At 41.2% G+C, this 11,226-nt stretch overlaps 1 long non-coding RNA gene across 1 annotated transcript; it reads left to right on the forward strand.

Annotated features, from left to right (window-relative positions):
* The first annotated feature begins 2,967 nt into the window (after window positions 1-2,967).
* Window positions 2,968-4,270, forward strand: LOC145452656 (uncharacterized). The gene is made up of 2 exons (XR_013919468.1): window positions 2,968-3,188; window positions 4,097-4,270. It is a non-coding gene; the product is annotated as an uncharacterized LOC145452656 (long non-coding RNA).
* Window positions 4,271-11,226: the final 6,956 nt, after the last annotated feature.

Genomic DNA, 11,226 nt, shown 5'->3' on the forward strand with positions numbered 1-11,226 from the left:
ATTTTGAAAATCGGGTGGTTCTGGTTATAGTTATAATTGCGAGTTTTACAAATTGAGTAGTTTGTGCAAGTCTGTTTCTTAGGGTTAACTGACCGAAGTTCAACAGATATTCACGATATTCACAGATATTCAAAGCCAACATTTCAATATTTGCTACTACTACCAAGAGCGGCTTACCTGGTCCTACAGGTGCCCGCTATGTGTTGAAAAGTAACATAATTCGACTAACGATGAGTTCGGCGAGAAATGAGTATTACGCACGTCAAGCTAGGTGGGCCTGGCCGTACAGTGTAACAAAAGAAATATATTCAAATCTCAAGGATCGCGTTGTTAGAGCGCCCGGACTCCAAATCCGACTTGTAGCTTCAACCGGTCACTTTTCATTCAGGCTTGACGATTACCTTGCTGCGTTGAAGAACATTCGTTTTGCGCTAGTCTCGTCTCATGAGGCACAGAATATCATCGATTCAATGGCACTTATTGCACCAAGGCACACTGAAGATTTGCGACGGAAGTTTAGTAAATACCACTTGGCATTTGCGAGGAAAAGACTCGGACTTGAAACTCGGACTTCACGCGGTAATGTGTTCTGAGTTAATTCTTTTAACGTTGATGATCCTCGTGAACAAAGATCCCTCCGATTTTTCGCGGGTCTGCGGGCACTTACCCACTCGCTGCGCCGTCCCTTGGATCACTTCGGCTTTATCGTGCGCGGCACAGATTTTTTGTGTGCGGCGTCTTTGTCAGCAGCGCGCGGCCGCGCACGCACGCAGCTTAGAGGGAACATCGCTCATGAAAGTCATGTTTGTAACTTAATATTCCGTTTGATTAATTCATTGTTGGATTGACATGACATCTAATTCAGGAATATCGAATATCTGGGCGGTCCATGAGCAATGTTCCCTGTAATTTTTCACAAGCCTGCGCGCCCTCGCCAACTCACAACGCGGTCCCTTGGACAACAGTGCGTCATCACTTCGGATTTTTTGTGCGCAGCTTACATTTTCTGTACGCATAGACCGTGTCAGCACTGTGCATTGTGTGCAATTGCGCACGTGCGCAGCTCAGACGGAACATTGTCCGTGAGCCAGATCTGGCGTAGTGAATAATGTGTATCAGGTGAAAAGGACGCGCGTTTCCCGATAATAATTGACATAGAATATTACGACTTTTGAATTGCATTGTGAAGAAACAACAATACAATTTTGATTCTTTTGGTGTAGTGTACAGGATAAGCAGATGATATTAAATTCATTACAAGAGTCGTCATGACGAAAAGTACAAACATTTTAAAGGAAAACACTTGAATAGGGTACGTGCTGATAGCATGAATAATATTGATTTTATATCGAAAAGCAGTATTTCCCAAAAATCGGTTATTAACCGGTGGGTTTTCGCCCCCTGGTATACCACAGGAACATTTTGCGGTGTGGGGATGCGTGGGAGAAGTCGAGTCTTTTTCGTCCTATTTTATTAGCTTAGAAAAACTCATATCCTGATATACACAACTTCGATCTTTTTGACCGAATGATCCGGCACGAACGCCAGCAAATTGTGTTTGGCCGAATTAAGAATATTGGAAGAGTAGCAGTCCATTATTTTGAGTAAACAGAATCGCCTATAGCCTATCATAACCCATGGTTAACAGCAAAGAAGAATTTCGATTAAAAAGTGAAGTCGACAAAATCGCGAACAAGGTTCCCAGAGTCATATGTGTCATATGCGGGAACGTACGTATTCGTAAAGGAACCTTGGCAGCCCTCAACCCTGTGATCCTTTTAATGGAATGAAAGAAAGATCCGATAATCTCAACGTCTGTGATCATCGGATCTAAGTTTCAACTTGATAGCAATGGCACAATGGCGATTGAACTAATTTTGTGCTCTTGTATGCGTTAAGTGCTTGATCAGAAAACGGCCAAAATCGAGATCATATGGTCCCGCGCAGTTGAAGATTTATTTTATCGTCTGATAGAGCCTACATCAGGGATGTAAAGCATTAGACCCGCCAGGAGATTTAATCTGGTCCGCGGGGCAATTGTGAGTGTAGATGTAAAAAGGCTTGTAGTATCAAGCACATTCCTAACAAGTGTTCAGATTTACTAGCGTTCTGGAGTTTTGGATCCGGCCCGCGAGAATATTTAGTTTGACATCCCTGGCGTATATTCATGGTTCGTTATGTAGGATTATTCCTCAGCTCCGACGATTTATTGCACAGCCGCGTAGCAGCCTGCCTGTTGCAATAAGAGCCTCTACCACGTGGTTCTATGCCGGGGGTAATTACCCCTAAAAGGGTAATTTACCTTTTTTTTGGGGGGGGGGGTAATTCAAATTGACGTTTTTTTATATACTTACAACGCTGCCTGAAGTATTTTCAAACGCAAGTATGAATGAATTTTGGCGAGCTTGTATGTATTTCGTTTCACTTAACACATCATGTCTGCTGTGATATCATATTAACCCTTAGTGGTTATGAATAACATGGGCGAATGTAGTTTAGTGTAATGCTAGGTTAGTTCAATTTATTTTGCTGTAGTGCGTATCATATATTGTTGCGCATGCTGGCAAATTAAATACAGCAAGATGCGTCTAAGTTTAGCTTTACGATATAATGCAGTGACAATATCGTAGAAACGTAGTTGTTAGGATTGAAAAGTGTAGTGGTCAAGTCCAGTCATTGAGTTGAAATTAAGTCTGAAATCATCAAATTACCTTCGAAAAGTCGAGGGGAAGATTTTAGAGCCTTTTGGGTCCGCCTTCAAAATGAATTACCAATCTTTGTCTTGAATCAACTTATTGCTGTGAAGCAGGATTTTATTCAATGGTATCTATGAAAAACGAAATAAGTTTTCGATTGACAATTGCATGAGATGGTGTCTATTATCCTCCCCTTTTGTCTAGATTTGACCACCGGATAACACGAGAACAGCTTCAGCCCGTTGACTTTATATTTCTAACCGTCATTTCAGTGTACATTATGACGTCATATTTGTGCCGTTTTACAATTAATTGAGTGCCAGCTGTAATTTGTTATTATTTGAAAAGGGGAAATTGCATCCCGTCATTTGCCTCGTGGGGGTAACGGTATGAAAAAGGTGAAGAACCAATGAGAGTCTAGCAGGCCAATTAAAAGTGATTTCGTGTATGATGTTACAAACGAGTTGCTTAATGATATTATCTAAGACAGGGGTCGCCAACTCGAAACGGGTCGCGGGCCACTTTTCAAATTTCGTAGAGGCCGCGGGCCGCATTCGATATCGATGTAAAATAGGCAACCATACGTTCGAAAACTCTGCGTCGGTATGACGGTGAGCTATTTTGAACTGTGAGCTGTGCACGATACGTGGAAACGCTATTCAGCGACTAAGGAGTCGATATTGGGACTAGCGAGATCCGTTACTAGATGAAAGACCGTCTCCACGTAACGCTTGATCTTGTGAGAAAACCCGACACCCGTGGTTCTCAAACTTTTTTAGACACGCTCCCCTTTATAATACTGAAAAATCGTCATATTACAAAATGCAACCAGAAAGCTAGCAATTCCAGCGGCTAGTTTGATGACATGGAAGGTTATGACTGTTGATGAGAGAATTCTATAAGATGAATTCCAGACCATACACAGAGTAATAACTATGAATTAGATGTAAATAGCGCGAAGCGCAAAATTTTTTTCAGTTGAGCGCAGCTCCGCCTCCCCTTCAGATGCTTTCGCGCCCCCACAAGGAGCGCTCGCTCCCCACTTTGAGAACCACTGCCCTGAGCCGTTTTCTACGCGTCTTGGTCTTGGCAGTGTTTGGGCCATTGCAAGTCAAGGCAATATGCCCATTCATAACAGCCGATTATCCTTCGATGGAATGCTGTTGCCATCACCAGAGCCGTTTTAGCTAGTGTCGAATAGTGATGTTGGGCACAGGAGAATAGCTTATTTTGAAACAACACAAAAACATGTAGAGACTGTAGCCAATTCCAGCATTCCTAATTGGTTTTCTTAGCTTTCTTCCGAAATCTCAAATCAGGTCGCGGGCCGCAGAATATGACTTGGCGGGCCGCATGCGGCCCGCGGGCTGCGTGTTGGTGACCCCTGATCTAAGATGTAGAGAAACGTAAACTTTTTAACGCCATGCGCAATTGTAATTCATTCTCGCTAAAGGTGATTTGAGAACGTACCTTTACGTGTTAGAAGAACCGAAGAATGGAGAGCAGTTCCTTCAACGCTTTGATTTTGGTAGCAGGACATGGACAGTAATTGTCAATAAAGTACCTCTGCCAAGGTTGGTCCGCGATATTCTGTATTGAAACTACTTGACAGATATGACGTCACCAGCAACGTGCCGTAGGGGAGGCAAGTGGGCAATGCCTCACCTGTCGTCAGAGGGGCGGAAGAAAATTGTCAGACCGGGGCCTACGATATTTACGGCCTTGTCTTGTACATAACACTTGCGAGAGCTAACAGGCCGACTCTCGCAAAACATAAATTCGCGATTAGGCTACTATTGACGTAACAATAGGCGATTGTTTTGATTGGACGATTGCCATCAACGTGACAATCGACGATTGCTTCTCATACCAGAGTCAACGCATTTTGAAGCGAGTTATCGAGTTGAAGGTTGGAAGAGATGTTTTGAGCTGTCGTTTTTAAAGTCTTACACTATTAGGCAGGCTACAGTTATCTGATTGAACTACTCCGTAGTAGACCCATCACGTTTGAGGTGAAGTTATTGAGCTAGTCGCCGCGTTTGATTAGCTAATGCTACATGGACTATATATTTATTGTAGTGGTGTTACTCTTTGCCAGTCGTTTTGGCCGGATTATAGCCTGAGGTGGCATACCGGGATGCAGTGGTTAAATAATTCTTTGTGTTGCATATTATGCACGCTCACCCCTACCACTATCGGTGAATGATTCGCGGTGGTTGGCTATTTCATGAGGCCTTTCTTGCAATGAATTTTGACTGATTGCATAATTGTTGACTCAGGTTTGGCTTATGGCAAAATAATCGATGATGGTCAATAAATGCTCTGTTTATGGTTGTAAGTCTGGATATTTGACAACTAAACAAAACGTTTCGTCGTTTCAATTTCTATTGGATGATTTGGATATGGATATCTTTTGTGAATAGACGTGATTGGAAGCCAGCGAAGAATTCTGCTCCGTTTCAAATCAAAGTACATCAAAGACCGTCTTGCGAAAAAAAAACTGCTTTTGGATAGAAAAGCAGTGCCTTCCATTTGTTCCGAGCAGGAGCTGCATCGGCCTTTATGGATCCCAACTGTGTGTCCTTGCAGGAAACCACCAAAGCGAAGGATATTTCAGAAAAAACTTCACAAAATCAGGGAATACAAAATCAGCGAGCGAGATAGTGTAATGGTTATGCGTCCGGCTTCTCGAGCGGTAGGTCGTGGGTTCGATCCCCGGCCGGGCCATACCAAAGACTCGAAAAATGGTATCCGCAGCTATCCTGCTAGGCGCTCAGCAATCACGGATAGCATGGAGGAGAAAAAAAACGGGGGCGCAGACTAGATGATCTCATGGGGCCGTATCGCAACTCCGTCGCCAAAGCATCTCGATGGTGCAGGCGAGAAAGAATATCATATCTCTCTCTCTCTCTACAAAATCAGGGAATGTGATGATAAGCTGGATTCGAATTTACGTAAAGCGCCAAAATTGACATATATACCTGACATGTATACCTCAGTGCATCCAAGCAATAAGAAGCAGAATGTCAATTTAGCTCTGGCTCCAATCCAAAAGTCAACTATTGCAGCTTGCAAAAGTTACTTGCCTCACAGGGATGATATGGCTTCATTCATTAGCCTTTCCAATGCTTGGTGGACAGTTGTCGATTGCTGACACAGATTTTCAGCAAACCCGTTCAAATCAATTTTCTTCACGTTTTCGCTAGTTGGCTTTTAAAATGGAACGGATATAACCCCAAGAATGATTGGCTGTCAAAACAAAACTTGGAAGCTCTGATTGAAACCATGCATTCACAGTCACGGCTTATTGCATAATTGTTTGCAGAGGGGTATATGTTATTCTAAGAAATATGCAAAGTGACCCGATTGAACAAAAGTTCTCTTGGTATGACTACTTTCTCCCTCGGGACCCCCTCGCCAAGTTTGTTGCATCCAGTTTTTTTAATCCTAGATGGTCCTGATAAAATCATCTGCTCTCACCCCCTAGTTGCAGTGAGGGAAACTGACGATTATGTTTTGCATTTCATTCGCAGTACTTGTGTGGTCGAGGCTTGCATGCTACATGTTTGTTTTTGCAAGTAGTTTATAATATGGAATGTGTACCAATTCTTCTTCACATGATCGAATTTATTTTACCATGCAATAAAAGAGTTTTCATGAGTAAGTCGGTGTTTTCTCACTACTTAGCCTACTTCTGGAATCGGTGGACATCTGGACAACTGCATCTGCGACGCCGTCTCTTGTCACTTTCTGACGGTAAGGTAATGATTTGGCCTGCTATACGAATACAATCAGCTTATCTGAGGCGAGGTGTCCTCTAGCGAGAAGCGAAATCGTACATAAACGCGAATTTCAGTTTGGCGAACATCGGCGTGTTAGCTCTTGCAAGCGTGATGTACCAGATAAGGTAAGTATCGTAGGCCCTGGTCATACTTTCAATCATTGTAGCTCTAATAACTATTTTCTATCGATGTTATAGAATGACTATGATGTCTACTCTCACACTTAAGTCGTCGCATTCAGCCGGTTGTGCGCGAGCGATCGGAAGTTCGAGAGGTTTTTTTGGGGGACGCTGACCACTCTAAGCACGTAAATTAGTCATGACGTTACTAGTGACGCCACGGGTCATTCAAAGGCAGGTTAAATAAGGGCTTATGTCGATAGCCACGAAATATAGCTCGCCGAGTGAGACGTCATCCGCATAGGGATACCATGTTGTCGTATAGTCCTTCTCTGTTGTAAAAGGTAGGAAGTATGGGTAAAAAGTTTCAAATCATCATGCGCTATTTCTATAATCGGCTACCAGTATGTTTTGACTCGAGGGCTTAGCACCAGGTAACGACTTCTGCTAGTAAGATGTTTCTTGGATGGCTTTGGCGGCCTTCATGGCACAGGTATATCGAGCCGCTAGCCTAAGCGGGATTTACCTACTTGTACTTCTTTCAATTGCATCGTTATAATGTATGATATATCATACATAATCTAACACTATGATAATATCATGTTCGGGCAAACTATATTGTCAAGTGTCCATGTTGCGAATTGAGGGAACAGGATTTATTTTGATCATAAAAGCTTTGACGGTATTTTTCATAATATTGATATAAGGATATGAATTGATGAATATTTAGCCCAGATTTGCTATGATGAAAAGGAGGCAGTTGATTATAAATATGCAGCAAATATGTTGAGATGGCTAAATTCATCTACATCATCAGAATCTGATCAGAAATTGTATTTTATGGTTGATTATTTATAGGCAGATATGGTATGGATACCGCGAGATTGAACGGATCGCTGCATTTTGGTTACGTCACACTCTCCATTTTACCGAAGGCAAATTTACGCCGTTTTATGACCGGGCTGCCAAGCGCTAAATTCGATAAAACGGGTATAAATGGAAAGCTGCTGCTGTACTGAGAACGAAGATATCAATTTCATTACGCTCGTTGTCTTGCAACCCTCAAAATAAGCCTCGAATTTCGCATTGTGATCTAGATTGGCATGGTGACACAACAAAGCTGTCTGGCTATGTCTTTTTAGCTTCACTCTCGTTTTGCCGGACAGAATTGTTGCGTCACAATGCTGAACTTGATCACAATGCAAAATTCGAGTCTGATTTTGGGGGGTTCCAGGACCACGGGCAGACTAAATCTGATATTTTCGTAATCAGTACAGCAGCAGCTTTCCATTGATGCCCATTTTATCGAATTTACCGATCGGCAAGCCGGTCAAAAATAGCCGCAAAGTTGCCTTTGGTCAAAGAAAAGTATGACGTACACCAAATGCAGTGAGCCGTTCAATCTCGCTGTGTCCACACCGTAGAGGACACTATGATATTATATTTCCAGGCACGTACTGTCGACTCGACGACTACAACGTGAAGTCAGCTCGTATTATGATTGATCAAACACAATGGGAATTGGAATTTACAATCCTGGATTGTAGCAAATGACATCACCAAGAATCTGATGACAAGAGAAGACTCCAATGACCTTCTAGCACGTTTTTACGCCAGGGAAGTTATGACCTTGCATCTGCATATTCTACTTGGAGATAACAATTCTGGATTCCTCTTCTAGAGGTGACTCAGTATTCGAACAGATTTCAAAATAGCCGGTAACCAATCGAAATATTACCATGTAAAGTGAAGTTTTACCCTTGTTCCCGGCAGAGACTTGGACAACTAGATAGTTCAAATTGTCTTGTTTGACTAATGAGAGCGAAAAGCATGTTATCGAAATATGATCTAATTTGTGAAATGTATCTTTGCTCTTATGATAATTCCTTGAATCTGATTTCTGGTTTTCCTGTAAATGCTACAGAAGAACTGTAGTGCGAAACGAGACAAGCTTGCTGTACAGATTTATGCTATTGTCATGCTGATAAGAATGCACTATGATTTGATATTAACTAGGGTTACCATATTTTGAAATCGGGAAAGGAGCACACTTTGAAAATTTTCAGACTTACTGTGGAGTAAAATCCGGAAAAAACGGAAATTTTTCCCGACATTTCGGTTGGTAGACTAAAAAAACTTCAAGTTTCCGGCTCAACTCGCGAAATACGGTTTTAATAACACATTCTTCGTTGGTTGACTAAAGAAAAGGTGGTCACTTACGTTCGAACCACGAATTTCCTATTCGACGTCATTTATGCCATTTTCCCTCAAAAAATATCCATCAACTTAGCTCAAAAAGCTGTAAAGGAGGACGAATTGCCAAAAAAAGGACATTTAGGCGTCCTCGGAGGACATTTTCAAACACTTAAAAAAGGAGAACGTGGTAACCCTATATTAACGGAACTTAATTCAATGCCCAAGTTTTAGCGGATTCAGTAAATCTATTTCTAATCTAGTATGGAAAAAAATATGTAGGTATAATTTCTAATTCCAGTCTAATTTGGATATAACTATATATTTAGCTATATTTTTAATTACATTTCTATTTCTAAGTTGATATTTATCATTTTCCCCATCCATGTTTTGGTGTAAAATGCTATTATATATTTAATATGCACTATATTTCACCCGTGTAGTAACATCTCGCGTTTCTTCTAATTTAGATTGTTTCTAATATGGTTGCATTTGACATGTTTCGTTTTTCTGTGTAACTGCAAAGCATCGCATTCATTTCAAACTGATTCATTTGCAATAATATATTGTTTGAAGCTAGGCATGTGTGACTATTCATAGATTACATGTCTACTATTTCGAACTTTTTACGAGTTGGTCGAAACACCCCTCTGCGAAACATAAGACATTCACGCACATATCAACATATTATGCTGTAGTTTGTAACAAACCAGATTTGGAGTGTTTAATTGTGGTTCTCAGCACCCAAAATCACGGGACTTGAATATTAACTGCTCATAATTCCACTGGCAAGGTGAAGTGAGGCACATGTGAGGCTCACCCGGACGATGCCTCGCCCGTCAGAGAAGTTCATCATGAACAGCTCAGCTCAACTGGTATTAATCGTATGATATTGTCAGAAATAGTCTGAAAATCTAAATATTAATAATGTCTGAGCACCAAAAACCCATCACAATCACCAGGGAATTTGCAATTAGGCTAATTTACTTCCAATTGCAGCGCAGAGAAACGATACAAGATGAGGCACGGATGAATTTGCCTCATTTAGTGATGGCTAGCATTCCAAAAATCAATGATCGACTTTGGAAACCGACGATATAGTATGAATCGTGCACTTGCGATGGTCAACATGTAGTACAGAACAAACAACATTCCCTGACTGATGTAGCTATTATGTATTTTACAATACTAACTAACAACTTTTTTTACAACTTACAGCAGCTTCCTAAATACTCAGAAGTCTTGCAGTGTGGTGTTTTAAGCTGTTTGGAGAAAGCTTATCTTGCAAGTATTTTCACTTTTTCTTCATTTTTCCATGCAACTTTTTGCAATTTTCCCGATTTTTCATGCAACTTTTTGGTTGGATAAAAACCAACCAACTTTTTCACTGGAACAAAATGGCACTAAATGGGAATAGATCGCTTGATTATTTCACTGTCGTTTAAATTTGGGTTCGTTTCTGATTTGACGTACATTCTGGCTAGACCGAAGAAAATTATATTTTAACTGGGTCAATGTTTTTCAGGTTATTGATTTTGCTGAAGTCGCCAAAACTTAGTTTTGCTACAGTGTCTTGGATGGTGATCGATTCTAGTATCTCATACCCTAATAATTTCAAGGAACTTGCCCATAAATGCAACATTTTTGTGCAACTTTTGGGAAAATTAAATGCCACTTTTACAGCAGTAACTTTCCACGGATTTGACTGGAACAAAAACTTGCCCTAGCACATAGATGCCGCACACTATCCATTATCGAATACTGTTATAAATTATATAGCCAGGTGTGAAAAGTTTCCATGGGCACGGGATAGGAGAATGGAGAATGGAGAGTTGAACGAGAGAAACGGGGACCAAAGATGAATGGCTAAAAATTAGTAGTCCTCATATGTGTCCAACACTTTCCAGCGTGAACCCCTAAATTGGTTGGTTGGTTCACAGACTCCCTAAGCGAAAATGTGAGATGTTTGAGTGAAAAAAGGCCATCACTTAGGTTTGAGACTTGTCGAGAGGGCTGAAAATAAGACAAAATAAAGTATTTTTAATAAATAGAGATAGGTTTGTAAATTTATTAAAGGTTGATGTAGCCTAATAGTTTCAAAATAAGCCTTTCATGTAGAACAAGGGTCGGCAACCTACGGCCGCGGGCCGGATCCGGCCCGCCAAGCGAAATCGTCCGGCCCGCGACATAATAATTAGTTATCACAAGAATACGGCCCGCCGCTTCATAATGAGTTTCAATCTGCAGTGCATCGCTGCATGAAAAAAAATGCGGCATTGCTATAATAGTAGCCTACATCGTATTAGTCTATTGTTACGCCATAAAACGAAGGTGGTTGAAGTAGGAGATGGAGATGGACTAAACTGGATCAGTGCTTATCAATCGGGTGTATCTCGCAACCGAATGTGTTCCATGCTTTTTTAAAGGGTTAATCAA

Source organism: Botryllus schlosseri, chromosome 12 (assembly GCF_051294905.1).
Source record: "Botryllus schlosseri isolate E-star chromosome 12, Bs_hap1, whole genome shotgun sequence".
Taxonomy (NCBI): Eukaryota; Metazoa; Chordata; class Ascidiacea; order Stolidobranchia; family Styelidae; genus Botryllus; species Botryllus schlosseri.